General features: G+C 46.6%; 1 protein-coding gene across 2 annotated transcripts in view; it reads left to right on the forward strand.

Moving 5' to 3' along the window:
• Positions 1 to 256: 256 nt before the first annotated feature.
• Fam135b (family with sequence similarity 135 member B) overlaps positions 257 to 15,167 on the forward strand; it is a 303,172-nt gene continuing 288,261 nt past the window's right edge. For both annotated transcript variants that reach the window (XM_047556813.1, XM_047556820.1), the window contains exon 1: positions 257 to 371. The gene's annotated coding sequence lies outside the window, so the exon portion shown is untranslated. The remainder of the gene's footprint in view (positions 372 to 15,167) is intronic.

Here is a 15,167-nt window from a genome sequence, read left to right on the forward strand (position 1 = left end):
GGCGGCGGCCGAATCCCCCTCAGTGCAGTCGCAACCTGGCCTCCCGGCGCCTTTCGCTGGGGCTACCCGGAGGCCCTGGCCGGGCAGCTGTTGCACCGAGAGGGGGCAGCTGCGGAGTTCCATAACCATAGCAACCGCATCAGCACCACGGCGGCGGCGGCGGCGGCGAGGGCAGCATCCTCTCGCTCCTCCTCCAGGCAGCCTCGCCTTGGGGACCTGAGACCCAGCTCGCAGGTGCCGCGGACTCCTCAGTCGGCCCACCGCCGCTGCAAGTGTTGGCGGCTGGAGAAGGCAAAAAGAGGAGGGTGACAGGCCCGGAGCTGAGCTGGGCCCTAGGAGGTGAGAGAGGGGAGCCCTGCAGTAGGAGACAGGTAGGTGAGAGCGCTCTGGGGTCTGCAGCTGCAAACTCTGTGGCAGTGACGTTTCTGGAAGCGTGGTTGCTAGTTGGATGGCTTTTTATTGCTGAACAGGGATTCTGCCGCGAAATGTGGTTTATTTTCTGTTTCCCCCAATCTTTCTGTCCTTTGATCTTGCCGCACATCTGGGTAGGTCTTCCAGAGGGCACGAAGGGGCTATGTCATGATTGATAGGGAAATGCTGAGTTAATGAGGTGGTCTCCACAGAAGTCTCAGATAGTGTCCGAGGGGGCGCACCCGGACCCTTGTCCGTCCAGGTCCTCTGAGCCTGAGAACCCAGGTCAGATTCTAAAGAAGACCATGTTGGGGCAGAGGGGGCAGTGGTTACCACTCTTTGGTGGTCCAGGCTGACTCAGAAACCCATTCTTTCCTGTGGGTTGGCTTGGGGCAGAGGTTGGGGGTGGCACTGCAGCTCAGCTGTGACATGGAAGGGGACCAGAGCACACACCAGCTCTTGATCCATAAAGACAGCTTCAAATCCAGCCACTGGAAGGGATATGCAGACAAGGGAAACAGCAACTCTTACCATTTGGAAAGCAAGGGTATCCCTGGAGTTTATCATGCCCTTAGCATTGACTCTTGAGGATGGGTGGGAACATTTTAAGCTAGCAGTCAAGATTGCCCCCTCCCCTCTCTTCACTCATTTTTTTAAGCTTCCTCCTTACTGTCAGTCAAACAAGAAGTGCATGGAGCAGTGACATCTTTGCCCCTTGGCCATTGGCAAACTGTCTCGCTTTCAGAAATCTGGAAAACCCCACTTCAGTTGTTCTCCTTTTGAACTGGGGGGCATTGTTTTCTATCAAGGTGTGATCCTCTTGATGTTCAGTTACATTTCAGAGGACTGAGGCACCTGGGCTGTCTACACCACATGATGAATTGTTAACCACATCTGTAGGCCAGAGGTTGGAACATAATTCTAAACTAGCTCAGCTGGGAACAGAGCCCCAGAAGATTGTAAGAGAAGGAAGGTATAGTTAGGTGAGTAATTTGGGTCTGAAAGCTCTTTCATATAGGTAAGTAGGTCTCTGGGTAATTTCCAACATGGGCAGCCATTGACTTTGAAAGGGCTCTCCCTTTATATCCTGGCCTCAGGAGACTGTGGTAAGTCCCAGTTAAAAGGCTATGTTCTTTAATTGGGCTTTTAATTTATGATGTAGTTATATTACCTGAGGGTATGTGAGTTGGCCAGCATTTCTTCTGGGAATTCTTGTCATAATGAGGACAATATTATCATACTGTAGGCAGAAGGTAAGATACAGAGGAAAAAGGACAAGATTTGGGAGTCAGAAAACAGGCTCTATGACCTTGAGTTTTTCCACTCGCTCAGATTTCTTTTTCTCATCTGTGGAATGGGATGCTAGCAATCCTTTGAGTTCACTAGTCTTTTGTAACCATCAAGTGGGATGATGGAGAGGGTGGATGGGAAGGACTTTTAAAAACCTAATGCCTTGTGCGAGTACAATGGATTATCATCATTTTATAAAGAAATCACCTTTCTCAGATCAGCAAATCATTTAAGAGTTGTGGGAAGGCAGTAGCTATATTATTCAGTGACTCACAGTTAAAACACTGTAGTTTGGGCCAAGATACACTCAGGGCAATATAAAGAGGGCTTTATCTGGGGAATATGCTGCGTGTCATCCTTCTTGCTTACAAGAACCGAAGGTCAAGAGTTTTGCCATCAAATGCAGTACTTGTTTAGTTTAACACAGTGAGATCTGTCTACCCCAGAGTGGACAGAAGCAGCTGATCATGTAAACAGACTTGCACATAGTGGGAACTCACATAAATGTTGGTTTGGATACATTGGACACATCGCATGCTCCTTTTGGGCAGGGTTACCTTCATCCAACTGTGCTCTGTAATGCCAGAGCAGAGTTACTAAATGTTTGCCTAATTCGATGAAATTGGCTAAACACTTACCACTTGATTTCCTTGCCGAGGCACTGTCATTTCCAAAAGGAACCTGTGCTATCTTATACCATTCCCTGATCTTTTATGCTGCTGTGTTTGTTCATGCTGGTCTCTGCAGAGACTGACCATTTTCATTTCTTTCCACCCTTAATGACCCGATTCAGATCCTCCTTCCTTTGGGAAGCCTTCCCAGGTTCTCTCTCATGTGCTTCCGCCACACTTTGGATCTGTTTTATGACAGGCTGTGCTGTGTCATTGCTTGCATACACACTGGTCACCTCTCTAGATTCTGTGCTTCCTGAGGACAGGGGCCTCTCCCTTATCCTACCTTGGCTATAGCCCCAGCACCTGGTGCAGCAAAAGCTATGGGGAATGAGCTCAGTAGTAGTTGGGCATTACCTACAATCTGTCCACCTGTACAGGAAGAGTCCCTGGCTGCTTTCCCTGTCTCCGTAGGTGCAGCAAGCCTGGGTTGTTGTGCATTATTTAGGGTCGATCCACTGAAGCAGCGCCAAGGAGAACAGAAACACACACTTTGCTTCAAGATGCTCATTTTTTTCAAGTGGGCACTTTAGAATAGCTGTAATCTGGTGTTGAATGGCCTTTCTATAACATTTGCTGAAAACCTCCAATAGAATATTTTAGACTTAAAACGTATTTCTCTCCCTTCAATTTATTTCCTTGATTTCAATGGAAAAACACATAAATCGGATTAAAAAGGTCTCGGTTTGAATCCATTTTAAAGGAACGTGGAACTAGGGTATTTGATCTCCTTTTACCTCAGTTTCCTCACTTATAAAATGTGGTTGTTAATGCCAGTCTCACAGGGAGGCTGAGCACTTGGAGTAAATTAATAGCTGGATAGTAAAATCCTTTAATAAACTGTAAAATATTCTACCCTAGTATGTATTTTTTCTTTTTCTTAACTTTTGTTCTAGAAAATGAACAAAATCCCTGTACCTAATTATGCAGCATCAGACAAGATGAGCTTCAAATCTGGGCTTCTTCTCTTATTAGCTCTGTGTGACCTTCAGTAAATCATTTTGCTCCCTCTGCACAGTATTATAATGACAGCTACCTTTCCAGGTAGGCTGGGGACATATATGGCAAGAAAAGAGGCATGTAATTTCCAGATGCTAGGTACAATTGCCAATAATAGAAGATTCCAGAATATTTTGAAATTGTCAAAATATAGTTCTTCCCTGAACTTCGCCTACCTTTCTGAGAGAGAGAATACTAAGAAATAGATAACACTACCCCTCACCAAAAGCCCCTTATTTTTAGGTATATGAGAGTCCATGAGGAGTAAGGTAAGCTAAAGATTTAGGTTCAGTCACTGAGTCCACCTCTGACAGTGACTGCCTAGTTCTTTATCAGTGTTCACATCTGCTGGTCTATGTCCTCCTCACCCAGGTGACATCTGTGACCCTCTATCCAGCCTTTACTTCAAGGCTCAGAGTTCTACACTTCCATTGCTCTATACCCATACCTCCACCACCACATTTCCCTTCTTTTTTAATTTTCCCAGCTAGATGCATCCAGAGTATCTGAAATGATCCTGGGCCTTAGGGAGTTGTTGAATATCCAACTCCATCTCTCCATCCCAAGACCCCTTCTTATCTCCCTCCAGGCAAGAAGTCCTGCTGCTATCCAGCCTGGATGGTCTTTATTCAACACAAGCACCTGTCTTACCTGAGAGAGCTGGCGGGAATTCATGACATTGCTAATATCAGCGGAGCCTGCCAGACACTGGGTGTGCAGCAATGTCAAGTGTTTCTGCTCGAACATGAGTTTTTTCTAGGTGGCTGCACAGCAGTGTCAGGAGTGATTACGGAGGGGAGCTTAGTGCATCGAAGGGAACTGGATCCAGGGGCCCAGGCTCTGCGACCCTCTGCTCTGGTGTGGCTGGAGTTGGGTACAGGACATTTGCCTCAGTGACCTGCCTGGTGCCACTCACTGTGCTGGGCCCTGGAATTCAATCATGAACAAGGCAGGTCCTTGCCTCTCAAGGGGTAAGGGGGACATCCTTGAGGGATCAGATGGAAACTGATGAGAAGGAACCAAGTGATGCAGGGGATGGAAGGTCTGTGGGAGCCAAGGCAAGGACTTCTGACCCCTTGCCTGGGAGGGATGGTCAAGGGTGGCTTCGCAGAAGAGAGGAACCTAAGTTGAGGTCTGAAGAACTTCGCCAGGGAGAATGGAGGAAAAGAGAGTCAGAGGCGGGTTGCCCTGCAAACAGCTGGAGGCCAGAGCGCCAGGAAGGGCAGCCGAGTCAGAGGTGACATGGGGCTGGGGAGAGGAACAGGGCTGCCTCTCTGAGAGTGCCATACCCCTGCAGCACAAGCCATGCCAAGCTTGTCGTTGGGCAGAAACTCTCCAGCGGCAGAGCCGAGGCCAGGCTGGGATGGAGTGAAAAGTACCTTGGTTTCCAGGCTCTTTGCAGATCAGAGAGGGGATGCTCAGGAAATAGCACAAGAGGGAACCTGAGGGAGGGAGGGAGGGTGCCAGAGAAATGAGCACACTTCACGGGACACTCCCGGGACTTGGTACCACTGACGTGGGTCAGGAGGAGGGGCTCTTTCTGTCCTCTCCACACTCTTCTATCTGGTTCAGGCCTTCTCACCTCACACAGCCCCATCAGCCAGGCTTTGTCTGACCTCCCTGCCTCACCCTGCTGCTCTGCACCCTGCAGCCAAGGAGACGGCAGGAAACCAGAATTGCATCAAGTTCATCTGCTCGAAGCCCTTCAGTGGCTCCCTTCCCAGGCTGCCTGCGACTGTGCACTTGGTATGACCTTCAGCCCTTCCAGGTCAGGTGCTGCCATGGCTCTTCCCACCATCTCCCAAACCTGCCTGCTGCACCCATGCTGGTCTCCTTGCGGGTCCTCAGCAGCGCCTGGTACCACTTCCTCCTGGGATGCCTCCTCTCAAGTAACCACATAGTTGTGCCTGCTTTATTCTGGCAGTGGCTCAAAATTCCCCTTATGAGAACATTAGCCCACCTCTGGATACCAACTTCTAAAGCAACATCCTTTAATGAATCTTCCTTTATATTACTTATCAATATATAAAGCTCACTGCAGAATTCTCACTTGTAGAACATGTCCTTTCCTACAATATGTGCTCAATGTACGTTTATTGAGTGAATGAATGAATGTAGGAATAGCTTGAGTCTAGGGAAGGTGCTCTTCCTAGCATAGGTAGAGATGATTTTAGGGGAGAAACAAAGACATGTTCTGATCAGTGAACTGAGATTTTAAGTGATTACTTACTATATCTGTCCAATGTTCCAAGCATGAGTAAGCAGTTGGATACGAAGACTACCAGTAGTAAATCTCTTAGGAAACCTTTCTTGGGACACTGAGAACTGCAGATTCACTGTTAGAAGAGTCTCCAGTGAGGCATGAAGTCTGGGTTGAATGAGATCTGACGCTCATTTTTATGTTTCTTTAGACATTTTCTCTCCACTTCTCTCTTTGATGGCTTACCCTATGTGTTAATTGAAGGTACAGCTCTTTCTTTTGGCTTCATCATATGGAGATTTTTCTCTTTGAGAGCTTGTTTCTAATTTTGTTTGACTTAGGCAGATGTTGAAGTGACGTCATAGTCTCTGAGCTCAGTCTTTAGCTATGGGGGGATGGGCCAGAACCCAGAGTCTCATCCCCGGGGATGGAGAAGAGGGAATGACAGGGAACACCTGTGTGTGAGCACTCCCCTGGCGTCTCCCTCCGGGGAGCATCTTCTTGGTGCAGTGCCTCCATCAGGAGGTCTTATGTGGAGTTCACTCTGACTGGCATGGCAAGGGGTGGCCCTTACTCAGACATGTCTGCCTCTCCTGGAAACACCCTCTGCTGTGTCTAGCACTGGGCTCACCCCGCCCATGGACTTCCCTGGACACCTGGCCCCTGAGGTCCCTCCCATACTCAGTGCATGCCATGTTTTAGTATCTGCTTCTGGGTGCATAACTTTCCATGTCTAGATCTTGAGTCCCTGCTAGACCATGCCTCCTGGTGAACTCAAGAGCTGGGTTTGTCTTAAACAAGAAACCTGAGGTCTAGGAAGAAATAGGACAAAAACCTAAGATAGATGTTATAGGGTTAACTCTAAAATGAATCATCTGTGTCCTTTAAGCTGGACCTTAACCTCCCTGGGGTCGTTTTCTTAACTGGACAGATGAAGGGCTTTGACTCAGTGTAGCTGATCCACTCAACCCACATTTCCTCAGTGCCCTGTTCTGTTCTAGGAGCCTAGCAGGTGAAAAAGACAATGTTCCTGTCCTTAAGAATGACACAGCTTACAAAGACAAATAAGTAAACAAGCAGTTATAATATACCAAGGAAGGCAAACCACGAGAGACCAGGAGCCCCGGCTGGATGAAGAGGCATTTGAGACAAGACAAAAATGAGGAGGAGTTAGAGAGATAAACAAGGGAGTTTGGGTGTTTCAAGGAGAAGGAAAACCAGTATGAAGACAAGGAGATGAGGCAGAGCCCTGCACACAGATGGGCTTGCAGGTGTGAAGACTCTCAAGACAGAGCTTAAGACAAAGGTGGAAAAGGAAGACTGAAGACGTGAGCAGAGACAGGGCCCTGTCGGGCTTGGGCATCTCGTGCAGGAATTCATTCTTTATCTGGAAGTGAAGGGGCATTGTGGGGGAATTTTGAACTAGGAAAAGACAGATACACACATGCCCTTTGGAACTGTCCATTCTGGCTCCAGTGAATGACAGAATATGTTGAGAGAAGATGACAGGCATGCAGACTTTGTGGGACCCCAGGGTGTGTGGAGATAGAGATGGTCCAAACCCAGGTTAAGGTAGTAGGGACAGAGATTGCAGAACAACATTGAGACATATGAAGTCACCAGAATCTTGGGACAAGTTCAATGACTTGACACACAGGGCGGAGGCGTGGAGAGGGATGAAGGACGACGGTCTGCTTTCTGACATGGTCTGATGGATTGGCCCTGCCGCTCTTCAGTGGCCAGAGAAACAGTGGGAAGAACAGTTTTTAAGGGGAAATGATGAGTTCTGTTTTGAAAGGTAATTTTAGTTCTCTGAGGACGTCCATGTACCTTTTAGGCAATTATAGAGACATCACTCAAGCTCAGAAAAGTTCTTGGCTGAATCTATAGATTTAGGAAATCATCAGCTCATGCTAATTGAGGAACTGGAAGTAGAAGCCATTGCCCCAGGGAAGCATATAGAATGAGGAAATAAAAACACTTCTCTGGACCCACGAGGTCTATACCTTTGCAAACCCAAAACTAAAAAACAAAACAAAACAATACAACAACCCCCCCCCCCACAAACTGTATCATTTCCTTTGCCTTAGAGACTTGGCTTTGTGTCCACACATGTGTGGGACATCACCCCTGAGGTTCCTATGGCTGTCTCCTTCCCCTTGTCCATGCCCCTTCTGTGCAGAGGTCTCTCTGGGTCACTCTAGTCTATTCCCTTCTAGTTTATAAGCACAGGCCTTGATTTATTTTTCTCCATAGAATCATCATGATGTCACTCTCTGAAATAATATTACAGATGTTGGTTTCTATTTTTTGTTGCCCATCTCTGCAAGGTGGTGAGCTCTGTGGTGCCAGGACTCTGTCATGTTTATAGCTGCATGGAACACTTAGAACAGCTCCTGATACTCAATAAGCATGCAGTAGATATTATCAAAAACAAATACAAGAGTTAATACCAGAAATCTTCAATAATGAAATGATTCTTTTTGTTTTTTCAAGACCACAGACCTGTTTAAGTACTACTGTTCAGAAGGTGTCCCTATAGTTCAAAGACACATGAAGCCTGGTCCCTGGTGTTGTTCCTTCTCCTGGGGTGGCCTACTCTGCATATCTCTGACAAATGTCTTTCTAGTGTCTAGTAGAAGGGAAGGTCCCACCCTCAGGACTGGGGTGAGAGCAGGTTGAGCCAGGCAGTGGATGCTCCTCCCCTGATGCTCAGGGAATTCAGGGCTGGGTGCTGGGCCACTTCCTAGGGACCAGCTCTTCAGGATATATCCTACCCCATATTTCTATTTAATCCAGAGATAAAAGCCATATTTTCCTGGACAATTATTTTAGGTTGGGGCTCCCCTGACGTCCTCCCATGAACTGTAGCTACGTACGCATGTTCTGGGAGGGGGATGGAGCTGCCTGGGAGTCTGCAATCATCCCTGCCTGGGCACCACATGGTGCTGAGCCCTCTGGTGAAAGCTGACACCAGGGGTCTCCTGAGGGTACCTGAGGCAGGGTCATGGCAATGAGGCACAAACTTCAGAGTGAGATAGATTTGGGGTTGAATCCCAGCTCTGACCAGAGTGACCAACTTGTTACACTTTTCCTAGGACTGATCCAATTTGGAAATCAAAAAACTCACATGCTTGGAAGCCCCGTAGCCCTGGACAGCCCCACTGGGTTGGTCACCCTTGTTCTGACACTTGTGAGCCTAATAAGCCTGGGCAGTTACTCAGTCTCTGTAGAGCAGTGATGCTTTCTCCCCGTCTTAGACCAGGGTCATCAGAGATGGCGATTCCTGGGGGAGCCTCTCAGTTGAGAGTGCCCAGGCCGACGGCACGGGAGGATCTGGACCTCTCAGGCTCACAGTGCTCCCAACTCAAGGCAGAGGTCCAGGATTTTGTCATTGCAGTACACCAGGCCTTGACAGCATATCTTCCCTGGTATTTCTGGGAAAAGCAGCTCCTGTCAGCCAAGAGCAATTTGCAGAAGATCAGGGTGACTATGGCTGTTATCAGCCAACAGAGCAGTTGAGTGATGGGTGCACCAGCACAGTACAGGGGACAAGGATGGGGTACCCATAGCATCTACTGCATTCCAACTGATGTTTCCATTAGAGCCCCAACCCTTCCTTTAAGAAATTAATTCCTCAAGGTCATTGCTGCGATGCTCATGAGCTTGCAGCTATACCACCCTCAGATCCTCTTAGGATCCTCTGCAGCTGAGGGTAAGAGCCTTGAAGACACACAATAAAAGGGGTCTCCTTAAGCCTGACCATTCGAGGAAGTCCTGCCTTGGACTCCCTTCCCAATTTAGCCAAACCTTCTGCTCACTCTCAAAAGCATCAGTGCAAGTGGGTGCTGCATTGGAGCCTACCTACTTGCGGCTACACTATTGTGTCGGTCAGCTTTTTATTGCTGCGACTAAAATACCAGTCAAGAACAACTCAGCAGAGGAAAGGTTTATTTTGGTTAATAATTTCAGAGGATTCCATCCATGATCAATCAGTTCCAAGGCAGAAACATCAGGGCAGAAGGGCGTGGTGGAGGAAAGCTGCTCAGCTCCGGGTAGGTAGGATGCAGAGGCAGAGCAGGAGGGGAAGATGCAGTCCCTCAGCCATGCCCCCAGTGACCTGCTTCCTCCCACCTCTGGACCCTGCTGCACCAGGGACCATACTTTTAACTGAGGTTTTGGGTGCATTCCACATCCAGTTACAGTTAGCCATCTGCTCATGTGCTGTCCCCCACTCCAGTAACTTAGGTACCTGAAATGTGGTTTCTTCACCATTTGAGTCCACCTTTATTTTGGGTGGCTTCCTGTGCCCACAGTAGAATTCATCAAGCTTGGTATTTTAATATGCTGGCTTCCAAGTCCTGGCAGATGACCTTGACACTGTCCTGGTCTTCACTTCTCAGCTCAGGCAGCCTTTCCATGAGGCTGCACAGCCACATGCCCTCTCACACAGCACTGTTCCACTGTTTCAGGTCCCCGATGAGCTTTGACACAGCCTCCCCTCCTGGTTTGCTTATTGAGCTCCTGCACTGTTGTCATTCTGTGATTTTGTGGCTATCTCCAGCCAACTCTTCCTCCTCTTTCTTTCAACACATTAGCCTTATTTTTCTTTTTTAATTTTTAAAATTTTTATTTTTTATTGTAAACAAATGGGATACATGTTGTTTCTTTGTTTGTACATGGAGCAAAGGCGTACCATTTGTGTAATCATAAATTTACATAGGGTAATGTCGTTTGATTCATTCTTTCCGGAATCTTACTTAGCCTTCTTTTTCAGTGACCCCATTCCTTTCCCACACAACTTTCATGAAACAGTTTCTAGCCACACTTTTCCCAATAACTTCACTAATCTCAACTTCTCTTTAGGGTATGGTAAGACTTCAGTCATGTGACTTAACCTGTATTGACCTTAAAATGACATGGAAAACAAATAAAACTGAACAGCTTCTATGGTAATATTTGATATGCTGCAGGAGATTAGTGTTTACTCTGATTAGAGACTGATCTGGATACTTTAATATCAACTAAGAGGATGGAGGGACTGGCATCTCACTGTGGAAACTAAGGTACTTGATAGGACCCTTCCTTGATGGGAACTCTTTATGGAATGGACCAAGGAAAAACTGTTGCAGGGCCTTGGGACTCTGAGCGAGGGCCATTGGAGCTGGCTGCCCAGTAGGGGTCTTCGAAGCCATCTACCTGTGGTAGCACTAAGCAGTAACTTATATTCATAACTGTGGCTATGAGTCACCAAAGAAAAGTTAAATTACAGTCTGTAAACTCTGCTGGAATAAGACAGAGGAGGAGAATTTCTAAAATAGGTTACATCAGAAATTGCTGAAATTTCATATAAAAGTATTTGGTTGGTGTTTAAAAGATTTGATATAAATTATCTGGAAATTAATTTCTGGGGCTTGCACCTTTATAGCTGAGGAGTTACTGCAGGGGAAGAGAAGTCAACTGAACTCATGGTTTTTGTAAAACATTGTTGATTTTAAATGAGAATATAAAATGCACTGGAGAATAAATTGCCTTTTATAGTTTGTTTAAAGAAAATGTATAAAGATAAGATTATCCTTGGGATCCTGTGCCCACAGTAGAATTCATCAAGCTTGGTATTTTAACATGCTGGCTTCTGTTGGCCTTTTGGGAGAATAAAATGAATAATAATATAATTGCTTCTGGATTCCAAAATGATATTCCCCTGCCCACCCCGCTTTTGAAAGCATGTGAAAATTGGAAACAAAGAATGAAGCCAGCATCATCTTTCAGTGACAGACTAGCATCGAGTTATGTCCAGGTGTAGATGAGAGGGAGAAGGATGCTCTAAGTGTCTACCGTGGGCTAGGGTTGGAGGAACGTGTTCCGAGGAGATCCTTCTACTTTATCATTATGCAGGAGTTATTATTAGCCCCTGTTAAAGCTCAGGAGACCCAGGGACAAAGAGGACAAAAATCCTGCTCTCAGTCACACAGCTAAGCCAAAGTGGAAGCCAGAACCTGATTCCCAAATTAGTTTGACCCCAAGACTTGCTTCTTCCCATCCACTCTAGAAGTTGCTTGTGAAATTTATTTAAAATTCAGCCATAGATGATAAAGACAAAAGAAAAGCAACCCCAACCCTGCAAACCAAACTAAGACCTCAAAAACGTCTGGGTAACCCAAACCTTTGACTTTTAACTGCCCATCCATTTGAGTGTGGAAAGTGGAAGGACTTCTGTTTAACGAGTGGAGGTTATGTGCTTGGGGCTTCTTGGATGAGTGCTACTTCCAGGTCTGTTCCCAGCGTGTTTGGATCCAGGAGCACCAGTGGAATGCTGTAAATGAACTCGCTTAGAAAGACTTTTTATAGAATTAGGAGCCGTCTCAGCTGAAAAACTAAAGAGATAAAAGAAAAAAAAAAAGCAAAGGCAATCTGTCCACCCTACTTATTCAGGCAAGAAGTCAAATGTTTAGGTGTTTGGTTTTTTCAATACTTTATTGACTACCTTGAGCCAAAATGAAAGAAAATGTATGTACTGAAATTGCAGCTCTACGCTTTCTTGTTTGTTGATATGGTTTAATTCAGTGTCCCTCCAGATGTTTTTATTCAAAAGTTGGAGATTAATGTACATGCCAAAACATCAGTGATGTTAGTGGAAGATATTGCACACATCTAGACTTGAAATCAGTGTTCTGCTCTGAGATGCACCCCCTTCAGGTGGAAGGTGAGGCAGGCAGCACCAGTGGAAGGTAACCAGGGTGTGGTGGCCCCGGGGGTCCCTGCAGGAGCAGAGAATATGCCCTGGCCTGGGGGATTCCCTTGCCGGAATTCTGGGGTCCTGAGTATGAAGGGGCAGAGTGTGAGACATCCTCAAGAGTGTGTGGTGGATCCATTTGCAATTTTAGCATAATGTGTTAAGGCCTCTCCCTCCCCTCTCCATGCACACACACTACCTTCATCTGGACATGTTCCTCCTTGGTGCAGATGTCCAAACTCACCTTAATTGTCATGGATTCTGCAAAGCCTGCCCACCCTTCAGGCATCCCACAGAAGCAGGGCTCAAGCGGACCATGGCAGCAAGTTGTTCACGAGAGCTCCCCTTCTCGTCTCCTAGCCCCTATTCTGGTTAGCTGTGCCCCCATGGCCAGATGATCCTGCCTCTCTGTGCTTCAGTTTCTTCATTTGTAAAATTGAGGTTTCAAAGACGTCTCATTCCAATTTTGTTAGCATTAAAAAATCCCACAGAAGTGCAGTGAGAAGACACTGATCCTCCCCTCGGCAAGACTCAGGAAATCTTGCCATTGACACTTTAAGCATTGACCGGAGTCTATTTCTGTCCCTAACTTAGACAGCATGGTATTTTTCATATTTATATTTATGTTGCCTGAAACACGGTCTCATTTAGTCTTTGAACCAAAATTCATTAAAGCACTGTCTTCTCTCTTGGTTTAGATTCTGTAGGGAAATGCAGTTTATTGAGTCACTAAATGGACTCTTAGATGAGATGGATGGATGAATGGATGGATGAATAGTAGGTAGTGTAGATGGGTGGATGGATTATTAGAGAAAGGCAAATTAATAAAAAAAAGTGAATGCTTGGGACACTCTATTTGAAGGTGAAAATGTAAGATGTGGAGACCTAATGTGGATGGATAGACTTTGAAGCCAATCAACTGGCTTAATTATAACTCTGCTGTTGACTTTGGATAAGTTTCTTAACCTATCTGAGCATAAATTCACTTATAAAGCAATGAGAATCACAATGTGCCTACCTATTGGGGTCTTCTGAGAATTAAATTAGTATATAAAAGCATTTAAACATTGCCTGGCATGCTGTATATAAGCACTATCAAGTGTGAGCTTCTATAACTTATTAGGTATAACCCTGGGACTTGCTCCAAAATTTGCAGGGCTACTGCAAAATGAAAAATATGGAGCCCTTTGTTAGAAATGATCATTAATGCCAAGAGGGTGGCAGCACAGCATTGACCAAAACCATGGTTCTTCTGAGCCGACAAAGGACCCGCTGACTACATAGGGTCCATAATGGGCCTAGTAGGACTCTAGTTTCCATGATTCCCAGAAGCTGTTAAGGATCAGAGGCATTTCTTGAGCAGCTCCTGCAAGCCTTCTGGCCATGAACTTTAACACTCTCTCCCCCCGTTTCTTTCTTCCATCCTGGATATCCTGCCACTCCCCCACAGCTTTGGAAGTAGGTTTGACGTCACACCCCACGTCCCACACTCAGCCTCCTCAGCTGAGACTCCATTGGTTTCATCCTTCTTCATCCTCTTCAGTCTCCGAAACTCCTTTTTCAGTAGCAGCTCAAACATCAGCTCTGGAAAGGGCCCCTCAGCCCCTTGTGCGGATCATGAGCCTGTATGGCTGTCTATCAATCTGCAAAAATTCATACCTCCTTCCCCAGACTGTGGTCTCCTCCAGCAGAGGTCCTTGATTTGCCTACTTTGGACCCCTGTCCAATGCCCGACTTCTCCAGTCATCTCTTTACACCCTGTCCTCGGCCCTGCAGAAGCACAGTCCCAGGGGAGGTCTTGATTCCTGGAGCTGGTCACTATAAAATGGTTCTGAAGCAGCTGGGAGAGGGCAGGTGACTGGTCACTGGATTGGACAGGACAGAAGCAGGAAGGAGAGGTGGGAAATAATAGAGTGGAGGGACTGTCATTCAGTGCAGAGTAGAGCAGTAGCAGTCCGTCCTGACAGGGCTTGAAGTTGCTCAGCCAGGACTGGCAGCAGGAAGTTAGCCTCAAAGGACTGGGCTCCCAAGACCACTCTGAAAGGTACCCTGCTCACACAGTGGCTCACCCAAGGGAACAGAACAGCCATGGGTTCTTCCTCAGATCCTGCCCTGCTGGTGTTAGGCCAGCTGCTCTCTGTCCTGGCACACCAGCAGCAAGGTGCAAACAGGTGAGCCTAAGGGACACCAGCAAAGTACTTGGTATGACAGAAGCCACCCCCCCATTTCATCTCCACCGCACACGAGCTCCCACTTGGAAAACGTGTTTAACCTCTCTGAATCCATTTCCCCATCTGTAAAATGAAGATAACAAGACCACTTTTGTCATAGGTGGCCTGGACAAATAAATTGTATAGCTACTATTATATTCATGGACTTAACAAGCTGCCAGACAGAAGAGACCCAGAGCAAAAGACTTCAGGAAGAATAACAATTGCATCAGTAAAGGAAGCTTAAGTGCCGCATGCTGCAGGTGTGAGAGCAGGCGTATTTGATTTCCATCTTCTAGAATTTACATTTTCCTGGAAGGGAGAGTAAAGAAGAAGCCAAAAATGACAAGCAGTGGCTTCTTTTTTTCCTCCCCCAAGTATGCACTTAAACACATGTTCATTTGACAAACATGGATTTTCTCCTGTGATCTTCCCAACAGTTCCATAAGATAAAAGCGTTCCTTGTGGTCTTTTCACAAAAGAAGATTCTGAAGTTCAGAATGACTGGATGCCTTGCCCAAAATCATGCACAATGGTCTCAGAACCAAATTCCAACTGAGGTTGCTGGGACCCCAATGCTTTTGCAGAAGGCTGAGTTATAAACAGAGAGGGGCTGTGCTCCCACAGCACTGTGGCCTTACTCAGGGTGA

The sequence above is a fragment of the Sciurus carolinensis genome, chromosome 1 (assembly GCF_902686445.1).
Source record: "Sciurus carolinensis chromosome 1, mSciCar1.2, whole genome shotgun sequence".
In the NCBI taxonomy this organism is placed as follows: domain Eukaryota; kingdom Metazoa; phylum Chordata; class Mammalia; order Rodentia; family Sciuridae; genus Sciurus; species Sciurus carolinensis.